Below are 24,595 nucleotides of genomic sequence, written 5' to 3' on the forward strand. Positions count from 1 at the left end.
CCAGCTGACATCAAGCCCAGGTTAGTAATGGAGAGGCGTCTATAAGACACCCCCATTACTAACCCCATAGTCAAAGTTAAAAAAAACACAAACACCCAGAATAAAGTCCTTTAATTGAAATAAAGACACAGTCCTTTATTGTTCTAAATTAAACCATACTTACCGTCACGCCCATTCCAGCTGAAGCCAACGATCTCCTGCAATAAAAGAAAAATAATAAAGCAACCTCATCCTTACCTTTCCATGGTTCCCACGACAGCTTCAGCTCTGCTACATCGAGATGACAGGCTGGACCGCAGCAGAACGCTGCCATCCAGCCTGTCATCCCGCAGACACTGAGAAGCGCAGGCTTGCTTGCGCTGCTCAGCGTCTCTCTGTGACGACATCCAGATGAGCCGAGTTCATGTCCAATGAACTCGGCTCACCTCATTCACGTCACTGACAGCGTGGGAAAATTCTCACGCTGAAGCGCTGATTGCAGGAGAATTTTCCCACGCTGTCAGTGACGTGCAGGAGGTGAGCTGAGTTCATTGGACATGAGCTCACCTCATGCACATCACTGACAGCGTGGGAGAATTCTCCTGCACTCAGCACTTCAGCGTGAGAATTTTCCCACGCTGTCAGTGACGTGCATGAGGTGAGCCGAGTTCATTGGACATGACCTCGGCTCATCTGGATGCCGTCACAGCGAGACAGTGAGGAGCGCAAGCATGCCTGCGCTTCTCAGTGTCTGCGGGATGACAGACTGGATGGCAGCGTTCTGCTGCGGTCCAGCCAGTCATCTCGATGTAGCAGAGCTGAAGCTGTCGTGGGAACCATGGAAAGGTAAGGATGAGGTTGGTTTATTATTTTTCTTTTATTGCAGGAGATCGTTGGCTTCAGCTGGAATGGGTGTGATGGTAAGTATGGTTTAATTTAGAACAATAAAGAATTGTGTCTTTATTTCAATTAAAGGACTTTATTCTGGGTGTTGTGTTTTTTTTAAATACTTTACTAGAAATTCATGGCGGTCATGTCTAATACTGGCGTGACCCCATGAATTTTGGGCTTGGGGCCAGCTGATAATACCAAGCTGGCCCTAACCCCTTTATTACCCAGTGAGCCACCGCACCAGGGCCCTGGATGAGTTGGGTACAGCGCCAGAAGATGGCGCTTCTATGAACGCGCCATTTTCCGGGGTGGCTGCGGACTGCAATTTGTAGCGGGGGGGGGCCCAGAAAGCTTGGGCCTCCCTGCGCTGCAGATTCCAGCCCCCAGCTGCCTAGTTGTACCTGGCTGGACACAAAAATAGGGCGAAGCCCCACGTACTTTTTTTTTAATTATTTCATGAAATTCATGAAATAATTAAGAAAAAAAGGCCTTCCCTATATTGTTGTGTCCGGCCAGGTACAAATAGGCAGCTGGTGGTTGGGGGCAGCCCGTTCCTGCCTGCTGTACCTGGCTGGACACAAATATTGTGCGAAGCCCCACTTCAATTTTTTTTAATTATTTCATGAAATTCATGAAATAATTAAGAAAAAAAGGGCTTCCCTATATTGTTGTGTCCGGCCAGGTACAAATAGGCAGCTGGTGGATGGGGGCAGCCCGTTCCTGCCTGCTGTACCTGGCTGGACACAAATATAGTGCGAAGCCCCACTTAAATTTTTTTAAATTATTTCAGGAAATTCATGAAATAATTTTAAAAAAATTGACGTGGGGCTTCGCACTATATTTGTGTCCAGCCAGGTACAGCAGGCAGGAACGGGCTGCCCCCAACCACCAGCTGCCTATTTGTACCTGGCCGGACACAACAATATAGGGAAGCTCTTTTTTCTTAATTATTTCATGAAATAATTTAAAGAAAATTGACGTGGGGCTTCGCCCTGTTTTTGTGTCCAGCCAGGTACAACTAGGCAGCTGGGGGCTGGAATCCGCAGCGCAGGGAGGCCCAAGCTTTCTGGGCCACCCCCGCTGCAAATTGCAGTCCGCAGCCACCCCGGAAAATGGCGCGTTCATAGAAGCGCCATCTTCTGGCGCTGTACCCAACTCATCCAGGGCCCTGATGCGGTGGCTCACTGGGTAATAAAGGGGTTAGGGCCAGCTTGGCATTATCAGCTGGCCCTAAGCCCGAAATTCATGGGGTCACGCCAATATTAGACATGACCACCATGAATTTCTAGTAAAGAATTTAAAAAAAACACAACACCCAGAAAAAAGTCCTTTAATTGAAATAAACACACAATTCTTTATTGTTCTAAATTAAACCATACTTACCATCACGCCCATTCCAGCTGAAGCCAACGATCTCCTGAAATAAAAGAAAAATAATAAAGCAACATCATCCTTACCTTTCCATGGTTCCCATGACAGCTTCAGCTCTGCTACATCGAGATGACAGGCTGGACCGCAGCAGAACGCTGCCATCCATTCTGTCATCCCGCAGACACTGAGAAGCGCAGGCTTGCTTGCGCTCCACAGTGTCTCTCTGTGAGGGCATCCAGATGAGCCGAGTTAATGTCCAATGAACTCGGCTCACCTCATGCACGTCACTGACAGCGTGGGAAAATTCTCCTGCACTCAGCGCTTCAGCGTGGGAGAATTCTCACACTGAAGCGCTGAGTGCAGGAGAATTCTCCCACGCTGTCAGTGACGTGCAGGAGGTGAGCTGAGTTCATTGGACATGAGCTCACCTTATGCACGTCACTGACAGCGTGGGAAAATTCTCCTGCACTCAGCGCTTCAGCTTGAGAATTTTCCCACGCTGTCAGTGACGTGCATGAGGTGAGCCGAGTTCATTGGACATGAACTCGGCTCATCTGGATGTCGTCACAGAGAGACGCTGAGCAGCGCAAGCAAGCCTGCGCTTCTCAGTGTCTGCGGGATGAGAGGCTGGATGGCAGCGTTCTGCTGCGGTCCAGCCTGTCATCTCGATGTAGCAGAGCTGAAGCTGTCGTGGGAACCATGGAAAGGTAAGGATGAGGTTGCTTTATTATTTTTCTTTTATTGCAGGAGATCGTTGGCTTCAGCTGGAATGGGCGTGACGGTAAGTATGGTTTAATTTAGAACAATAAAGGACTGTGTCTTTATTTCAATTAAAGGACTTTATTCTGGGTGTTTGTGTTTTTTTTAACTTTGACTATGGGGTTAGTAATGGGGGTGTCTTATAGACGCCTCTCCATTACTAACCTGGGCTTGATGTCAGCTGGCATTATAAGCTGACATCAACCCCAACCCTATTACCCCCTGCCACCGCACCAGGGCAGCGTGGAAGAGCGAGGCTAAGTGCCAGAATTGGCGCATCCTATGAATGCGCCATTTCTGGGGCGGCTGACGGCTGGTGTTTCTAGCCTGGGAGGGGGCCAATATTCATGGCTCCCTTCCTGGGCTATTAATATCAGCCCCCAGCTGTCTGCCTAGCCTTTGCTAGCTATTAAATTAGGGGGGACCCCACGTCATTTTTTTTGGGGGGTCCCCCATTTTAATAGCTAGTAAAGGCTATGTATTCAGCTGGGGGCTAATATTAGTAGCCTGGGAAGCTCCGTGGGTATTACCCCCTTCCCAGGCTTCAAACATCTGCCCCAGCCGTCTGCTTAACCTCCGCTAGAGCCTAAAATTAAGGGGAACCCCACGCCAATTTTTTTAATAATAAATCCTTTATTTTAATACTAAATGACAAGTACAGTAACCAACACTATCACTGTACTTCATATATATGTGACTGACATGTTTCTATCTATCTAATCTATGTGTGAAGCTCTATTCTGTCTGTTATAAATTGTCGGGTACCGCTGCTGAATTGCCGGCCGGCTTTTTTAAAGAGACGGTGCATGAAAACACTATTATTTTTTTTGATAAATCCTTTACGCTAAATGACAAGTACAGTAAGCAGCACTTTCACTGTACTTCGTATATATGTGGCTGACATGTTTATATCTATCTAATCTATGTGTGAAGCTCTATTCTTTCGGTTCTAAATTGTCGGGTACAGGTGTATGCCGCTGCTGAATTGCCGGCTTTTCATGTTTCACTGTTGGCACTGTTCCCATCGATTTGGGCAATCACTGTAATGCCACAACCACCATGGCTGTGGCATTACAGTGAGTGGCAGACAATCCATGCAGGACACGCTTTTGGTGCACGAACAGTTATCGAACATAACCTCGAACAGCCGAATTTTTTGCAAATCGTTCGGGTTCGTCGAACAACTCGAACACCGCCCAAAACAGCTCGAATTTGAGATTGGCGAACAGTTCTAGTCGAACACCGCTCATCTCTAGTCAGAACCTCCAAGGGAAACAAGTGTCCCACAGAAAAGACAATCACGCCTACTCATGAAAGGCCTGGCATCAGCGCCCTTTTCAAGAACTTGGATTACGGTGCCGTCTGTCAAACTTTCTTTGCTGATGGGACACTTCTCACTAAGATTTTTCAAACCTAGAGCAAAAGAAAACATTAAATACATTATTATCATAAAATGCTTATTCTGATAAAATAAGAAATTTAAAAAACAATAGGAAAGTAGACGACACTTAAAAATAAGATTGTTAGAGGAATTTGCCGATTTTGACGGTTTTCAATGGCCATCTTGAAAATAACTCACTTCCGGATATCAGATCTTGGTAGCCTTTTTTATTGATAATCACTACACTAGGAACAAACAAAAAACGTTTACATACCTTTTGTTGGAATCCGTTTTAGGTTATGTTTTTTTTTGGGCTAAATTGACCTGACTATAGGGTGTGGACATACTTTGATTTACCAGTATCATTGGAGAAAAAGCAAATGTCTGCAGAAAAGTTTTGTGGAATGTGGAAGGGTACATTTGCATCTTTATTACTGGGGGGCATAACTTTGGAATAAATGGGCACACAAGAAAAAGAAAAACAGTTCCAGGAACAGTGGAACAGCGCCAATTGGAAGAGGTACTCAGTTCAGCTGCTGGCTGATCCAGAAATCACAACTCAATGTATGTCTATGAGAGCACGAATGAGACACTCATAGACTCCCATTGAGAGATTGTGAGTGTTACTTCTGACTTCCGGTCAGTAAGAAATTGCCATCACAAGATGGTGCTGCAGGACCGGAGCGGCGCTGGGAACATCTGAAGACAGCAGCTGGTAAGTATAAGACTAGGGTCAGGAAACTTAGATTAGTAGCACAACTCCAATGCTGAAATAAAACAAAATGCCAGAGTGGTGCTTAAACTAAGGGTTAGTGCTATGACTAAGAATCTTTTGGCTCAAAACACCAGTTCCCAGGAATTTTTTTCGACCTTAAATTGTTTTAGCACAAAAGTTAAATCACTCTGTTAATTAAAAAAAATAGTTTCTTTCTTTTTTTGGCATGATTCTAGACAACTGTGTAAAAATTGGACATTTCCTTGCTTGTTGCCAACATGGAGCTTTAGATGGTGCACAATTGACAATAAGAAGTTTGTAATATGGTTTGCTGGTGAAGGCGAGATAAAATCTTTGTTTATTTTTTATTTCGCTATGATTCCATGTATTTGAACTCGCAAAAAGTAAAACTTTCCCAAATTTAACCCACAATATCTTTAAATAGCGTGCACGTAGCTCTTGGAAGATATTAGTCTCAATAAAGGACTTTAAAAGAACTTTTTATTTTAAATGTTGTGCATATAAAACATATTAAAATTTATTCTAGAGGATTTTGGACAGTGGGAGAATTTTGGCAAGTCGGTCTGTATGTACCAGTACAGTTGATTTGAATCCAAGAAGTGAAAATGTGAGGTGCAGACTTTCAGCTTTCAAATGGTTTTCCTTTGCTTTAATATTGATGACCTATATTCCCGATAGATCATCAATATCTGATATTGATCAACTGCTTTTCATCTAGGCAGAGGCCTATGTAAACAGGTTGCAAAGTCTTAGCTGCAGCTTGTAGTGAGCAGTGTGAGATTTTAGGAGTAGCAGAGAAGGCAGGACACTAACGAGCTGTCAATCAGGGTGGGAGGGTGGACATTAAGTTTAAAGTTTAATAAAGGATAATACAGGCATCCTGAAATGGAAAGTAAGTACTCATCAGGTCTAACTGATCTATTTAGTAGTGCATGAAAATTTTTCTTTATTTTTCTTTAAGGAAATGTGTCATATACATTTTTCAAAATGACCAATAGTATCACATTCAAGGATCAAATACCACCACACCATGACCGGACCACATATTACCACCACATAGTGACCGAATAATACCACATACAAGGAACAAAAACCGCCACACCATGACCAGACTACATTTTACCACCACATAGTGACCGAATAATACCACATACAAAGGACAAAAACCGTCACACTATGACTGGACCAAATATTACCACCACATAGTGACCGAATACTACAATACTGATCATTAATAAATAAATACAATACTAATATTACCATAAGTGTCATTATACACGGGAGCTCTGTACATAGTATACAGTGTATAATGTAAGTGTACAGATAATACAGTGATCATCAGTGACATTATACACAGGAGCTCTGTATATAGTGTAGAGGTAATATAGTGACATTATACACAGGAGCTCTGTACATAGTATATAGTGTATAGTGTAGGTGTACAGGTAACACACTGACTCACCGGTGATGTCTCTAGGTGAAGTCCTTCATCTTCGCTTTTCTCCTTCATCCAGCACAGACCGCCATCACTTCTACCAGCCAGGACTTGTCTCTGCATAAAATAACACAGTTATCTAGAGCACATTCCCCAACTTTTACATTACACAGCTGAATACAGATGTACACCCACCATTAATATATTGTTAGTTATTATGCACCCCACCATTCCAAATATAAATTGTAATCCACCACTGTGCCCCCACTAACTGTAAATAGCCACTTCCCCACCTAATAAATATATAAATTAATTAGAACCTGTACTCTTTCCCCCAATTTATTACCAGTCACACTCCTGCATCCTCAACGCCCCCTACTCTGTACCTACTTCTCCCCCGATTCATTATATTTACATGCCCCCTCTGCCCCAATTCATTATGTTATGTCCGTGCTCTCCCCACCTCCACGCTTTATTCATCATCATTTACTCCCCCCCTCCCAATTCATCATGTGCTCTCCCCACCCCCAATTCACCATTTACTCTTCCCACCCTCCACTCCCAATTCCCCATGCGCTCTTCCCACCCTCCACTCCCAATTCCCCATGCGCTCTTCCCACCCTCCAGCCCCAAATTCACCATTTGCTCTCCCCACCCTCCACTCCCAATTCCCTATGCCTTTTTCCCACCCTCCACTCCAAATTCCCCATGCGCTCTTCCCACCCTCCACTCCAAACTCCCCATGCGCTCTTCCCACCCTCCACTCCCAATTCCCCATGCGCTCTTCCCACCCTCCACTCCAAACTCCCCATGCGCTCTTCCCACCCTCCACTCCAAATTCCCCATGCGCACTTCCCACCCTCCACTCCAAACTCCCCATGCGCTCTTCCCACCCTCCATGTGCTCATCCCCAAGAAATTTAATTAATTCTATTTAACAAAATAAAGTTGTCATATTTACCTCTTATGCGATCACTGCAGCTGTACTGGCATCCTGGCGCGGTTCTCGCTCTCTGCAGGCGCGTATGCGATGAGTCATTCACCAGCGCTTCACAGGGGAGGAGGGACCCCCTTTGAGCTGCTGCACAGCCGTTCAGTGTTGAAGGCTGTGAGCGCTCCTAGGGCCCCTGCACCAGGAGAGGTACGCCGCCAGTTTCTCCTGACTTCTGTCAGGTGATGGCACGTACATGCTCTCACCTGACCATAAGTCAGGAGAAGTTGTAGGGAGCTGCTGGAGCTGCGTGGCTGCACAGCTCCAGCAAGGCACCTAGCGCCGAGTTGTGCGGCGCCTAAAGTGGCGCCCCGGCGCTTGGCACTTTTCTACAGCATGGGGCCCCATGAGCAGAAGCACAAGAGGGGGGGGCCCCGACTGGGCCCAGCCCCCCCCTGTACTGCTGCTCACGGGGCCCCATACAGCCCTAAGGGCAGTAATACCCTGATGGCGGCCCTGACTGTATCTCTCACATCTTTCCCATACACAGTGTTAGAACTCTCCTGTTAGGTTTTTTTAGTTTGCTGGTCACATGACCATTTTTGCCTATTTAATCCGGCTCCGCCCTCCTGGCCTTGCTGGACTTCATTGTATTTACTACTCTTGAGCTAGCTTGGTGCTCTGTTGCCGTTCTCTGTTAGTTTTGCTAGGTCTTCTGACCTCTATGCTTTTTGTTGTGTGTTTGTCTTTGACTGCTACTATTTCTGCTAGGAGGTGTCCAACTTATCCCAGTCCCTAGTTCTTGTAGGGATCCCTCCCTCACATCTATAGGTCTTCGTACAGACTAGCCGAGGACTTTAGCGGGTCTGATCGCAGGATCAGGTTCCCCGTTACATCGTAGGGATCTAGTTTAGTTCTATTGTAGGGACAGATCTCCTGTCTTTCCTTAATCCCTGTAGCAGATCATAACAGTAAGTCCAGCCCTAAAAGAAAAAAAATAATAATAATTTTCTCTAAGGAAAGACCTCCAGTTTTCCATCATGGTCTCGGTTCAAGATTTGGCTCAACACTTGCAGGGACTCTCTCTGGAGGTGGCCAAGCTCCAACAACACGTGAGTAGCTGTTCTGGAGCACATTTTGTGGAACCAAAGGTACGTCTGCCTGATTTATTTTTTGGCGAACAACAAGATTTTTTTTCTTTTAAAAATGCTTGTTTATTGTATTTTCATTTGAGACCCGGATCCTCTGGTGATGAATCACAGCGCATAGGGTTCATAATGTCACTTTTGCGCAAAGATCCTCAGGGATGGGCCTTCTCTCTCCAACCTAGTGATCCGTGCTTTAGATCAGTGGATAGTTTTTTTTCTGCTTTGGGTTTGTTGTACGATGATCCTGATCGTGTCTCATCTGCTGAGTCTGAATTGAGACGTTTGAGGCAGGGATCAGGTAATGTGGAAAAATATTGTTCTCACTTCCGTCGGTGGTCTGCCCAGGTGGGGTGGAACGATTCAGCTTTGAAAAGCTTGTTTCTTGCAGGGCTAGGTGAAAGGGTTAAGGATTTACTGATTGCTTATCCACACCTGGAAACTTGCTGGAGGCAATGCAATTAGCTATACTGGTGGACAGGAGACTGCCTGCAAGGGTTAATAAGTGCAAATCCTCTGCTATGTCAGCTCCGAGTCCTGAGAGGGTCTGTGCTGACAATGGAGAGCCGATGGAGATTGGGGCGATGGCACCCCGCTCTCAGGAAAAAGACCGCAGGCTTTCTGAAGGCTTGTGCTTCTATTGCGGAAATTCTGGTCATTTTATTAAGAACTGTGTGCTTCGTATGAAGAAAGAAAAAAAAATGGTCAGTGATGCACGTATTGCCTGTTTAAATTCTAAGGGAGTATTCCTATCTGCCACTACCACTGCTCAGGATGAATTAATTGAATTTCGGGTATTTGTGGATTGTGGTTCTACTCTGAATGTGATTGATGGGGGATTCTTGGAAAAACTTAGATTAGAACCTAAAACTTTGTCATCCCCTATTGCTGTGGTTTCTGTTGATGGCTCTCCCTTGAAGAGTGTTACTCATAAGGTCTGTGAATTTCCCCTCACTATTAATGGTATTCATCAAGAGAATTTGGATTTGGTGGTATTGGATAATTTGCCTTCTCCAGTAATATTGGGGTTGCCCTGGTTAAAATTGCACAATCCTGTACTGGATTGGTCTACCAATGAAATTAAGTCCTGGAGCCCTAAGTGTTATGACAAGTGTTGTAACGGACGTATTGCTGCGGTGGAAAAAGGGGAATTACCTGTACCTATTCAGGATTTTTGGAGAGTTTTTTCTGAGGAGGAGTCACAAATTTTGCCTCCCCATAGAGACTATGATTGTACCATTGAATTTGTCCCTGGAGCGACTCTTCCTAAAAGTCGTTTATTTAATCTTACTATTCCTGAGAGAAAGGCTTTGGAGGAATACATACAGACAAGCTTGGCCGCCGGTCACATTAGGCCTTCCAAGTCTCCTGTGGCTGTTGGATTTTTTTTTGTAAAAAAAAAAGATGGCGGTTTACGTCCTTGTCTGGACTTTCGTGAGATTAATAAAATTACTGTACGCAATCCTTACCCACTGCCATTGATTCCTGATTTATTTAACCAGTTAGTGGGGGCCAAGTGGTTCTCTAAAATTGATCTCCGGGGGGCATACAATTTGTTGCGCATGAAGGAGGGTGATGAATGGAAGACTGCTTTTAACACTCCTGTGGGTCATTTTGAGAATCTGGTGATGCCTTTTGGTCTTACCAATGCTCCAGCATTTTTTCAGAATCTCATTAATGACATCCTTAGACCTTTGATCGGCAAAAATGTGGTTGTGTATTTGGATGACATTCCGATTTATTCGCCTGATCTGGAGTCTCATTGGCGGAGCGTACTTGAGATATTACAGTTATTAATGGACAATTCGCTTTTTGCTAAGCTGGAGAAATGTGAGTTCGCTGTACAGAGAATTAGTTTTTTGGGCTACATTATCTCCAGTGAAGGTTTTGAGATGGACCCGGTTAAAGTTCAGGCGGTGCAGGAATGGCCTAGGCCTATTGGTTTGAAATCGATACAGAGGTTTTTGGGTTTCGCCAATTATTACAGAAAATTCATAAAAAAAATTTCTATTATTGTCAAACCGCTGACCGATCTCACCAGGAAAGGTGCTAATGCGGTTCAGTGGACTTCTGAGGCCATTGAAGCTTTTGTGTTTCTAAAGGAGAGGTTCACCTCTGCTCCCATCCTTATGCAGCCTGATGTGACTAAGCCGTTTTTGGTTGAGGTTGATGCTTCTTCTGTGGGGGTCGGTGCGGTGTTGTCTCAGGAAAACAAGGATGGAGTACATCCCTGTGCCTTTTTTTCAAAAAAATTTTCTGAGACTGAACTTAATTACGATATTGGTAATCGGGAATTGCTGGCTATTAAACTCACATTTGAACACTGGCGTCACCTCTTGGAAGGTGCTGAATTTCCCATTCAGGTTTTCACTGATCATAAAAATCTGATCTATCTTGATGCTGCCAAGCGCTTGAATGCCCGTCAGGCTAGGTGGGCACTTTTTTTCTCGCAGTTTAATTTTTCCGTTACTTACATCCCGGGTACCAAGAATGTTAAAGCGGATGCTTTGTCTCGCAGCTTTTCTCCCATGGTCGGTGTTGAGGAGGAAGAGGAGAGCATTTTACAAGAAGGTGTTGTGATTGCTGCTTTGGACTCCGTTTTGGAGGATGAGATTCTTAAAGCTCAGGAGAATGCCCCATCTAACACTCCCCATGGGAGGTTGTTTGTGCCTAGGACCTTTAGGAGAGATTTGTTTGTTGAGTGTCATGAGTCTCGGTTGGCAGGTCATCTAGGAATTTCTGAGACCAAGAGACTTGTGGGTCACAGTTTTTGGTGGCCTGGATGGCAGAAGGAAGTCATTAAGTGGGTGCGTCAATGTACTGTGTGTGCTAGATCCAAGTCTTCGCATGCTCCTGCTGCGGGGTTGCTTTGCCCTCTGGAGGTTCCTAGTGCACCTTGGACACATCTGGCTATGGACTTTATTACTGACCTTCTCCCCTCTGAAGGTTTCACGGTCATCTGGGTGGTCGTGGACTCTTTTAGCAAGATGTGTCACTTGGTTCCCTTCATCAAACTGCCTTGCGCTAAGACACTCGCTAAGGCCTTTGTCAAGGAAATTGTCAGACTACATGGTGTTCCTACTGACATTGTTTCTGATAGGGGACCTCAGTTCGTGGCTCGCTTTTGGCGTGCCTTTTGTGACAGGTTGGGAGTTCATTTGTCGTTTTCATCCGGATATCATCCTGAGTCTAATGGCCAGACAGAAAGGAAGAACCAGGATGTTGAGCAGTTCTTGCGTTGTTTTGTGGCAGACAATCAAGAGGGGTGGTCTGAGTTTCTGCCACTTGCTGAATTTGCTCTTAACAACCATACATCCTCTTTTTTTGTTGTTCTGGGAGACATCCGTCTTTTGGGTTATTCTCCAAATTAGTTTCGGCTGTGCCTGAGGAGGAGAGTTTTTCCGGTGATTTGGAGAGAGTTTGGACGGATGTGCGTGGTAATCTTCAGGAGGCTAACAAAAAATCTAAGAGGTACTTTGATAGGAAACGGCAAGAGGTTTTGTTTGCTGTTGGTGACATGGTTTGGTTGTCCTCTAAGAATCTGCGATTGAGGATTCCTTCTAAAAAATTGGGTCCCAAGTTCGTAGGGCCCTTTAAGGTGCTTCAGATAGTTAACCAATCTGCTGTTAGGTTGGAGGTTCCTACGTCCTGGAAGATTAACCCGGTGTTTCATGTTTCTCTGTTGAAAAAAGCTGATGTGTCGGATGGTGACGCCTCTGCCACTGTTCCTCCGGTGGTGGAGGACGGGGAATATGAAATTTCCCGCATCCTAAATTCTAGACAGTATAGAGGGAGTTTGCAGTATCTTGTCGCTTGGAAGGGTTTCGGACCTGAGGATAACTCATGGGTGAGGGCGGATGATGTTTCTGCTTCCAGACTTGTCAGAGCGTTTCACAGGAGGTTTCCTGGTAAGCCTGGGCCTAGGGGATCCGGAGGATCCTCTTAGAAGAGGGGGTACTGTTAGAACTCTCCTGTTAGTTTTTTTTTTAGCTTGCTGGTCACATGACCATTTTTGCCTATTTAATCCGGCTCCGCCCTCCTGGCCTTGCTGGACTTAATTGTATTTACTACTCTTGAGCTAGCTTGGTGCTCTGTTGCCATTCTCTGTTAGTTTTGCTAGGTCTTCTGACCTCTATGCTTTTTGTTGTGTGTTTGTCTTTGACTGCTACTATTTCTGCTAGGAGGTGTCCAACTTATCCCAGTCCCTAGTTCTTGTAGGGATCCCTCCCTCACATCTATAGGTCTTCGTACAGACTAGCCCAGGACTTTAGCGGGTCTGATCGCAGGATCAGGTTGCCCGTTACATCGTAGGGATCTAGTTTAGTTCTATTGTAGGGACAGATCTCCTGTCTTTCCTTAGTCCCTGTAGCAGATCATAACACACAGTAGTTCTTGCTTTGCCGAGAGCTCTTGTGTTCTCTACAAGAGATGAGAGAACCACTGCCAGACATCTCTGGTGGGGATTCATCTCTGAGAGAACTAAAGGATAGGCAGTCGGAAATCTTATCGCCCCAACATCATCAGTTGAGAGACCGTCGGGAGGCCCTCATCCATATTAGACTGTTATGCCATGATATCAGCGGGATCGACTAACGTTAGTCTAATGTGTATGGGGGCCTGTACGGTTTATTCAAACAAAATGTTTTTTCAACAAGGATTATGGCAAAAAATTGCATCACAAAACACTTCAGCTTGAATAAGCTTCTCCTTCATTTGAAAAGAGGGTTTTTCACGCAATTTCTTAAAAAATAAAACCCTCAGTATGAACATACCTTTAGACTATGTGCGCACATTGAGTATTTGGTTGCAGAAATTTCTGCAAGGTTTCTGCATCTCTTGGCAGCAAAAACGCTGCGGAAAAAACACGCGTTTTTTATGTAGTTTTGTACAGCAATGAATGCTTCTTGGAGCTAAATAAAGATATTTGAAAAAAGAAACGTGGGACTTAGATTACTGTCGGACCTTTTCATCACTAAACCTAGTGTTTGGTGTCAGCGACACCTAATCCCATTACCCCTAATCCCATTACTCCTAATGCCATTCAAATATGACGTGTCCTTTCTGGGGCAGCTGAGAGCTGCTATTTTTAGCCTAGGAAGGAGCCATTAGGCCAACTTGTTCCCTGGCTATTAATAACAGATCACAGCTGTTTGGTTAGCCTTTGGGTACGTCCCCATGACCAGCAGCACTTTGAACGTAGCATATTTTCACTGCTTCCAAAATGCTGCTTCTAATGCCGCACATCTTTTGTCAGTACATGCGAATCCACCACGTCATGACATTTCAATCGGTCAAAATCTGCAGAAATTGACATGCTGCGGGTGAGTTTACGCAGCATCAAAAACAAGCACGGTGGGCATGGGATTTCTTATAAATTAAAAAAAATGAAGAATTAAATAAAAAAAATGTAATTTTGATAACCAACAGAGGGAAATCCGGCCACTGGGGGCTGATATTACTAGCCAGGGAAGAGACCATTAGCCAAAAATGTTCCCTGGCTATTAATAACAGCTCACAGCTGTTTGCTTAGTGTTTACTGGCTAGATTACAGGGTGACCCCAGAAAGAAATTGATGTAGGGTCCCCCTATAAAATCTAACCAGCAAAGGCTAAACAGACAGCTGTGAGCTGATATTAATAGCCAGGGAAGGGCAATGGATACTGGCCCCTCCGAGGCTAATAATAATAAAAATGGCGCTTAGCCTCTGCTCTTCCCACTTGCCCTGGTGCGGCGGCAAGTGGGGTAATAGGGTTGGGGTTCATGTCAGCTTTGTATTGGCAGCTGGCATGAAGCCCAGGTTAGTAATGAAGGGCGTCAATAAGACGCCTCCATTATTAACCCCATAGCAAAGGTTTTTAAATAAGCACAAGCGTGAAAAAATCTTTTACTTGAAATAAAAGTCCACGTGGTTTTAATAATTTATTTCACAATAAAAAACACCGTATACTCACCTAACGCCTAATCTGCTGAAGCCATTGTCCCCTAAAAAAAACAAAATAATAAACAACAAAAATACTCACCTAATCCACAACCATATCCTTTACCTGTCCGACGTGATGACATAATCCAGAGTGACCCACAAAGATAGGTGTCACTTCTAGAGCAGTCACATTAGCAATCACTGATGTGACTGTTCTAGAGGACAGCAGGCTATACACTGAAAGGAGTGTAATCACTCCTTTCAGTGTATAGCGATGAGCTGCTGGGACAGAGGTCACAAGAGTTCATCAGCTCAGATCAGATGAGCTCTTGTAACCTCACTTACTGCACCGCTGAGTGAGAATTTTCTCACGCAGCATCGGTGCAGTAAGTGAGGTCACTGGAGCTCATCAGCTGATTAACTCATGTGACCTCTCCCGGCAGCTCAGTGCTATATACTGCCGGGAGCGATCGCGCACCTGTCAGTGTATAGAGTGCTGCCGGGTGATCAGATCGCCATGGGACACTCGCGATTACAGCGGATAGGTATAGTATATTGTGTTTTTTATTTTAACATTCATTTATTTTAACTTTTTTTTTCACTGCGAGCACAGACACCGGCTGATGACAGCTCCCATCAGCGGCACCTGCTCTCGCTATTATCAGCGGCAGCAGAAGTAGGCTGATAGGAGGAGTAGTCTCTCATCAGCCAATGCCTATCACCCGTGGTCAATTCTTTGTGTGTTTTTGCCACGTTTTTGACCCATTAACTTCAATTGAGTCACTCAAATACACAGTAAAAATCCGCAGCAAATCCGCAAATATTTTTATACCTGGGTTTTTGCTGCGGATTTGACTGACTCAATTGAAGTCAATGGGTGAAAAATGTGGCAAAAACGCCCTAAGAATTGACATGCTGCAGATTTAAACGCAATGACAATCCTGACAGGAAAATTCCTGATCATGTGCACAGCACTTCAGGATTGTCATTGCATTAGCTGGCACAAGGATTCCCTCGCGTTTTTTGGCCTGTTTCCGGATGGAAAATATAATCTATAATGTCAATCAAAACTGCAAAACTATTTGAACACAGTGGATACAATAGTAACACCACTATAGATAGGCCTGTGTTAAATATTGTTAATCACGTACAATTTCCATTTGCATAGCAATGCTGACTAGGTATGCATTCATTATAAAATATAAGTCAATGAGGAATAGTGGTGAGGGATTAATCTACATTGGAATACAAACATCGGAAGCAATGACTTTTAACAAGCTGCTTTGTGCATGATTTGTTTCCACTCAAATTCTTTTTACTATAACCCTGGCTTTTTCTGGGGCATTGTGTCAATAGGGAGGTATGATGAGACAGCTTCTTAGTCAAAAGTTGTATATTTGCTTTACACATTTACAGACAACATGCATGTGGGGAATACGAGACTTGTTAGTACTGAATTTATTATGGACATATAAATTCAGTAATTCAGTATTAGGGTGATAGTGTACTGCACAACACGATTTGGTAATGTAGAATATTATTGGAAAGAAATAGTAAAGTCCAGTATATATATTGATTTACTTGAATTCTATACTATTTACATCAAAAACTTAATTTAAAGGGAACCTGACAGGTGACACATGCTGCCTGATCCGCGAGCAGCATGTATCAGACATATTTCAACGCATGTGTGGCGTCATCAGGGGATAGGACACTGGCACTGGATTTTATGCCAGTGTCCCATCCCCTGATGACGCCGCACATGCGGTGAAACATGTTGGGGGGACTTGTGCTATAAGTACAAATTGTCATACTCTGCTATATAAATGGTGGCACCCCGGGGTGTCATCAAATGAATACATACAAGTGTTTATCACTAAAAATATTTGAGGCAGATTAGAGACAAGATTTTATACCCTTATGGATTTTAATATATATAAATAATAAAAGCTAAGTTTTATGGCTTGATAGAGAGGGAATTCTATGAGGTTATCCTAGCTTTGTTAATATTTATACAATATATTCTTCCCAGGCCATTATTTGTCCTCCTTTTGGTTTGGTATCTGCTTTTAAGATGGAGCAAAAACTGTTTTATCCAGCAAAAAAAAAAACGGAAATTGATTTATTGTTTTAACATTGAAGTTTGTGGGAAACTGATCATCATAACGGAATATCATCCATTATGTAATCAGTTAACAGACCCATTTTTTTTGCACTGCAGATGCTCAGAAACTCCTCTAGTAGAACGGATCCATTACAAACAGAACAAAAGAGATGCAACATGGAAACAAAGGTGTCTATTTTTAAAAGGGTCCATTAATTTTTAAAGACAGATCCATCAAAATTGAAAAATTTTGTTTCCATTTTGCATCCGCTTTTGCTCCATTTGTTTATTTTATTTGATCCTTTTTTTTTCATTTTTTTCAAATGTGGATCTTTTAAATGGAAACTAGACATGTAAACAAAGCCTTTATCTATGGAGACTTATGAAATTGTAATATTGCAAATTATGGAAGAAAGCACTGAAGTGTCAGATTTGCTTTGTGACTAATTAAGATTTCTAAAAGAAAATAAACTGCTGCCCAAGCATAGTTTTGTATGTACTATAAACACCTGAATGTGTGATGGAAAATTGACTTAGGCCATGTTCCCACATAATGTAAATAATGCAATTTTTTCTGTTGCGCATTTTTGTGCATTTAACTGACCAAGCAAAGTGGATGTGATTTCATGAAAATGCATGTTCAATGTATGTGGCACGAGTTTACAGCGACAAAGAGGGGCCAGAAGACTGCAGCGTCTGATTTCACATACTCCTGCACTGATTAGAAGCATTTCTCACTCATATTAACTGGTGAGAGTTCTGTCAGTAGTGCAGGGGTTAAATTGTTCAGCTTGGAGTCTCTGAAGCTTTCCTGCTTGGATGATATCAGCTGTTCAGTACTAGCCACTCCCCTCTCCTATACATACTCGCCTCTGGCAATCTGGATTGCTAGTGTTAAGTCTTATACTGCCTTGTTGTAGCGTCGGCGTCTCTGCCTCCTGCCTGACAGAGACGCCGATCTACTCACCACCGAGGCTCCGGTCCAGCGTTCCCCGCTCCTCCCCCTGTCCTCATCGCAGCGTCTGACTGGGGTGCGCACACAGCGCGTAGATCTCCGGTCTCTGTACTTAGGGCACACGCGTGCGCTCCCTTCATCTTAAAGGGGACACGCGCGCCATCCTAAAAGTCCCCAGCCATTGGCTGGAGGACTGCCCCTACTTAAGGCACCTCTTCCGTAATGGAGGTGCCTGTGCAAAGTTGTTGTTTGTGTGCTAACACTCTCTCCAGCCCTCAGGTTCCAGTGCCCGCCAGCCTGTCTATCAGCCGTGCCCGCCTGCCTGTCTATCAGCCGTGCCCGCCTGCCTGTCTATCTGCCGTGCTGCCTGCTTGTCTACCCACATCACCTGCCTGTCTACCAGCCGTGCTCATCAGCTGTGCCTGTCGGCTTTGGCCATCAGTCCCGTTGGAGTCGCCTCCTCTCACACGAGGTCGGTCCCAGAGTGGCACCTGGTTCATCCTCCCGGTCCGTCCTTGGTTCACAGAGTCGACTAAGCCGCTGTGTGGCCAGGGTCGGTCCGGGTAGGCATTTATTTACGCCCCTCTGGTCCCCCCTTGTATCACAGCACAGAGGTTCCACTACCCGGATCCGTAACACTGGTGAGGAGTAAAGGAATTGGTATTTGGCAGAGTCGTTTTGGAAAATTGTTCGGTGACTGTTGCTAGGTGTTTCGGCTGTGTGCAATTCCTCACCCTCTCCTATTTAGTTTCCCTTCCTTTTCTCCCCAGTGTTCCCCTCTGTTGTCTGTTAGTGCACATTTTGTATGATTTGTATTTTCATTTAATCCTGTACGTCCTTTCTTGTTTGTCTGGTTTGTGTATTTACATACACTATTCCTCCCCACTTACCTGGGTGGCGGAGGGGACAGATAAGGGCTGATTCCGGAGTTCAGCAAGGTACGTCACCCCAGCATCTTCACCATCAGAAGAATCTGGGGAGCAGAGATATTTAGGGCGCTCCTAGCGTTAGGGACAGGGAAGGAGCCCCTGACCCTGGGTTATCTGACAGCAGAATCGTGACAGTATGTTTAAAGATGCTGGTGAACTCTGCTTTTTTTTTCTGTCGTTTTTTTTATAGGTTTACATGGCGATCCTGAGAAAACGCATATAAAAAAATTCAGTTGCGTTTTAAGTGCAGAATCATATTTAAATTTTCTGTACTAAGAAAAACATTAAAAAAGGCTCTTTCAAATCTACACCAAAAATGCATCAAAGAAAGAGGAAATGTAGCTAAAATGCAATAGAATGAGATTGGTATTACATATATTGGTGCAGACACCTGCAGAAAACATATGGATAAAATGCAGCATAATAAACACAGCATTTATATTATATGTTAAAATGGCTTCAAATCCTATGGAGTTCTACAATCGCATATGAATAAGACCAGTTTCATCCCATACATATCTTTACAACTTAATCTGTGTATGAGCACGTATACATAAGTCGAAAATATCCAACACAAATTGATGGTGAATTTGCTACAAAATAAATTAATATTTCAAAATCTGCGCCACACGTTAATTTTCACTGCCTGTATATAAAATTAGCAAAATCTCACCAATGTGGTTTCTACGTTTTTTCCACTGTGAATTTTTCTTTCATTCAAATTTAAGTAAAAAAGCCACAAAATCAACCCCATGAGCATTTACCTTAAATGCTGCAGTTTCAGATTAAGAATTTAAACATCTTCATAAAATTTGCTTTAAATCTCAAAATAATAAGGTTGGAAATTAATTTAAAAAATTAGGTTGGTCATCAGTGGGTACACCATTAGAGAAGACTTTCCTGATCAATAAATCTGTGGGAGTCATGATTAGAGAAGCATATTTACTAATTGCCTACAAGGCTTTGCTGAAATCGAGAGAAATCATAAAATAGGTGTCAGTCCTAAATAAAGGAGAGTGAGTTTATTAGCTGTGAGGAGACTGTAACTAGCTCCTGCTGCAGCACTGCCCAAATTACTAATAGAGTGTGGCTCATGGCGGTTTTATAAGTGCTTTTTTTCCAACATAGTAAGTCTGACTATTTTAAAAATGGACATGTTTAGAAAGGTATTGCAGCATGTCTGTGGTTTATTCATGCAAACTGTAGTGACCTATTCCCTCTAAAGGGGTATGCACATATTATTAAATAGCTTTAGTTAGTTAGCCAGCTTGAAAATAAGCAAGTTTGTAGTTGATTTTTCTATCTGCTTTCATTATCTTGTTGAGAGAGCTTTTATCCTACATCCTACAGCTTGGTTCCATGGAACTTGACCACCAGAGCCTGGCTGAGTTTCTGCAGTAGTTGCATTCCATGATAGGAGTTAACTAGTGTTGAGCGAACATGCTCGACACTGCTCGGTACTCGCCCGAGCATCACGCTACTCGGGATGTTCGGCGAGCACCGAGCATTTAAGGGTTACTCGGGCGGGAGCTCGGGTCTCCGCCCTGCATGTTTGGCGCTCTTTACAGAGCCAATGAATATGCAGGGATTGCCAGCCAGACACTGTAATGCTGCAGCCATGTTGGTTGTGGGCATTACAGTGATTAGCTGGCCGCACAGCGTCCCCTCGAGTATTTAAAATGGGGCGCCGCCATCTTGGACACAGTCGCTCCGGATCAGACAGTGTAGGGACAGCGCTGCTGATTTAGGGAGAGATATAAACTGCGAAATAGTTAGTGTAGGGTCTGTAAAGGCTGCCAGAACAAACAAACAGTCCTTTTCAGGACTAATATCCATCCCAGATACCAGGCAGGCAGGCTGTATAGGAGACACAGTGGTTATACCAGCAAACGCTGCATTACAGTCCTGTGTGCTCCTGTTGCTGAAATTGCTGGGCTTAGCACCAGGTGTCGGGGGCCAGGAAAAATCCTTTTTTTTTTCATCTAAATCCTCCTTTTTTTTTCCTCCTTCACACTGTACAAATACCCGTCTTATTAACCTTTTGGTGTGTCCTCCGTCCCCCCCCAAAAAAGCGTGTCTCTGATTTTTCAGACACAAATATAACTGTTGAAAATAGTCTGGTGTAGGCTAGAGAAACAGAAGTGTTGTTTTGCACTTCCACGGTTCAAACCTCTGTATTATCCATTTTGGGCCATTTGTATCTAAAAAAAAAAAACAGTTTGAGTGTGTCGCTCACTGTTCAGCCGCAAATATCTCTATTTAAAAAAGTGTGGTATACCCCAATAAACAATAACTGTGGTTTTGCCATCCCACGGTAAAAAATCTCTATTATTCAGCTTTTGGTAGTTTTTTCCGTAAAGAAAAACAGTAGTGTCTCCTGACTGTTGTGACACAAAAATATATCTGTTGAAAATAGTCTTGTGTAGGCCCGACATCCCAGTGTGGTTTCGCAGTTCCACGGGTCAAATCGCTGTACTATCCAGTTTTGGGCCTTTGGTATCTAAAAAAAAAGCAGTTGGAGTGTGTCGCTCACTGTTCAGCCGCAAATATCTCTATTTAAAAAAGTGTGGTATACCCCAGTAAACAATAACTGTGGTTTTGCCATCCCACGGTAAAAAATCTCTATTATTCAGCTTTTGGTAGTTTTTTCCGTAAAGAAAAACAGTAGTGTCTCCTGACTGTTGTGACACAAAAATATATCTGTTGAAAATAGGCTTGTGTAGGCCCGACATCCCAGTGTGGTTTCGCAGTTCCACGGGTCAAATCGCTCTACTATCTAGTTTTGGGCCTTTGGTATCTAAAAAAAAAGCAGTTTGAGTGTGTCGCTCACTGTTCAGCCACAAATATCTCTATTTAAAAAAGTGTGGTGTACCCCAGTAAACAATAACTGTGGTTTTCCTCTTCCACGGTTCTAATCTACTCTTTGTTACCCTTTTTCCATTGATAGTGCAAGTGTAAGCTATTTTACTTCATTTACAATGGGCAAGGCGCGTGGCAAGGGACGTGGAAGTGGACGTTCTGGTGATGGTTCGTGCAGAGGACGGGGCCGTGGCCAAGGTGAAAATGTGCCACAACCAACAGCCACATCTTCTCGCTCCCACTTCTTGACCGAATTACTAGGGAAGCACAGAACAACACCAGTATTGAGAACTGATCAGTGTGAACAGGTTATTAATTGGATAGCAGATAATACTTCCAGTTACCTGGGCACCACCACCTCCGGTCTGTCTTCCACACGGTCAACTCTTAGTAGCCGTGAGTCTCGACCGCATACTCCTCCTCACCCTGATGCTCCTTCCTCCCACCATGCCGAGTGTCGTCAGACAGCAAGTGATCCCACACTTGGACACTCTGAAGAGCTGTTCACTGGTCCATTTCCATATTTGGGCCCCTCGCCTGATACGCTTGAAGTGGTGGAAGAGGAGATCCCATGTTGCGATGCCCAAATATTTGAACAGCCACGGCCACAGGAAGTCGACGTTGGCAATCTGTCACAAGAGGTGGACGATGACGAGACACAATTGCCAGGAAGTGAGGAGGAGGATAGTGGTGCGCAAGTGGAAGAGGAGGAGGTGGTGGATGATCTAGTAACTGACCCAACGTGGAAGGAGGACATGCAGAGTGAGGCCAGCAGCACACAGGGGGAGGGAGGCAGAGTACCCCAACAGGCAGGAAGAAGCAGTGTGGTGGCCGCAGACAGAAGGCAGGCAACCGTTCCCCGTAACACCAACACGAGGGACGTTGCCAGTACAAGCGGTAGGTCTTCCAGAGTCTGGAATTTTTTTAAAGACTCTGCTGATAACCCCAAAAAGGCCATATGTTCCACCTGCCATGCCAGCATCAGCAGGGGTGACAAAACTACCAGCCTGACCACCACCAGCATGATCAGGCACAAGGCAGCAAAGCACCCGACTTTGTGGGGCGAAACCCAGGGTCCACGACCAGTGTCAGCGGGTGTCACCACTGCATCGTCCACTGTTGTGCGTGCAATAGAACCCCCTGTTGTGTGTGCAAGGCAATCCCCTGTCCATACTGCATGTAAAGATGCCCCCTCCTCTCAGTCTTCACTTGTTATGGCAGTTTCTCAAGAAGCAGCATTAACGTCCACGTCCACGTCCCACCGCAGCGTTCAATTGTCTATATCCCAGACCTTTGAACGAAAGCAGAAATTCGCAGCTAACGCCCCACAGGCCACAGTCCTAAATTCGCACATTTCACGACTGCTTGCATTGGAAATGCTGCCTTTTAGGCTGGTGGAGACGGAATCCTTCCGCAATCTTATGGCGGTGGCCGTCCCTCGGTACTCGGTCCCCAGCCGACACTATTTTGCCCGGTGTGCCATCCCCGCACTACACAAGCACGTGTCCCAAAGCATCTGCCGTGCCCTCAACAGCGCAGTTACTGGGAGAGTCCACCTGACAAAGGACACGTGGAGTGCTTGTGGCCAGGGATGGTACATCTCTCTGACGGCACACTGGGTAAACATAGTGGAAGCCGGGACCCAGTCGGACCTTGGGACGCAACACATCCTCCCCACACCGAGGATTGCGGGCCCTATGTCAGTCAGAGTTGCCCCCACAGTGTACAGCTCCTGCGCATCCTCCTCCTCCTCCTCATGTTCAGCCTCCATCTCAGATATCACCACATCAGTTACAAGCTGGAAGTATTGCAGTACTGCCTCCGCCAAGCGGCAACAGGCTGTGCTGAAACTCATAAGCTTAGGTGATAAACCTCACACTGCTTGCGAGTTGTGGACAGCTGTGAAAGAGCAGGCAGATCTGTGGCTGAGACCGCTGAACCTACATCCCGGCATGGTCGTATGTGACAATGGCCGTAACCTGGTGGCGGCTCTGAGGCGAGGTGAGATCACACACGTACCATGCCTGGCTCATGTGCTTAACCTCATGGTTCAGCGGTTTCTTAAATCGTACCCCGAGTTGCCAGATCTGCTCGTGAAAGTACGCCGCCTGTCAGCTCATTTAAGCAAGTCGGCTACAGCTTCCGCCGCCCTTGCTGTGTTGCAGCAGCGTTTGCAGCTTCCGGCACACCAACTGGTGTGTGATGTCCCCACACGTTGGAACTCTACCCTCCACATGTTGCAAAGGATTTGTGAGCAGAAGAGAGCAGTTGTGGAGTACCAGCGGCAACAAGGCCGTCGATATTCAGGTCAGACTCCACACATAAGACCTCAGGAGTGGACCTGGATGTCTGACATATGTACCATCCTGACAAACTTTGAGGAGGCCACCAAGATGGTGAGTGGCGATGACGCCATCATTAGTGTCAGCATCCCACTTGTCTGTCTTTTGCAACGCTCTCTGCAGAGAATTAAAGAGGAGGCATTGCAGCCAGAGTATGATGAGATGGATCAAGAAGCCGTAGCGGGCGATTACACACAGCCCAGCCTCATCTCATCCCAACGTGCATTGGGGGACAATGAGGGAGAGGAGGAGGAGGAGGAGGAGGAGGAAGAACAGGAGCTGCTATCATGCGTTGTAGACGGTAGTACCTGTACAAGTGTCATACCGTCGGTTCAGCGTGGGTGGCCTGAAGACAGGGGGGAGGAGGAAGAGGAGGAGGAGGAGGAGAGCATGGTCAGTCGTCATCTTGGTGAGGACACGGAAATCTTGCCCGTTACCAGTCTGGCACGCATGGCTGACTTTATGTTACGCTGCCTTAACCGTGACCCTCGCATTGTCAAAATGTTGGGTGACAGTCATTACTGGTTGGTGACACTTGTAGACCCCCACTACAAGGAGAACTTTCACTCTCTTATTCCTGAGGTGGAGAGGTCTACAAAAATGGGGCAATACCAGAAGGCCCTTGCTGCAGAACTATTAAAAAAATTCACATCTGAACACGCTAGCGGCAGAGGTCACAGTTCGTTGCCCAACCAAGCCGTACAGGCGAGAGAGATGCAACTCCAATCCAGCAGAGGCAGGGGAACACTGTCAACATTCTGGGACAGTTTTCTGACACCCGCCCAGCTTACAGGCCCTGAGGCGCGGGGTACTCTCACAAGGAGTGGAAAGTTTCAAAAGATGGTGAGGGAGTACCTTG

Source organism: Phyllobates terribilis, unplaced genomic scaffold, assembly GCF_046119375.1.
Source record: "Phyllobates terribilis strain yellow unplaced genomic scaffold, ASM4611937v1 Scaffold_1__5_contigs__length_1240528914, whole genome shotgun sequence".
NCBI classification, from domain to species: Eukaryota; Metazoa; Chordata; class Amphibia; order Anura; family Dendrobatidae; genus Phyllobates; species Phyllobates terribilis.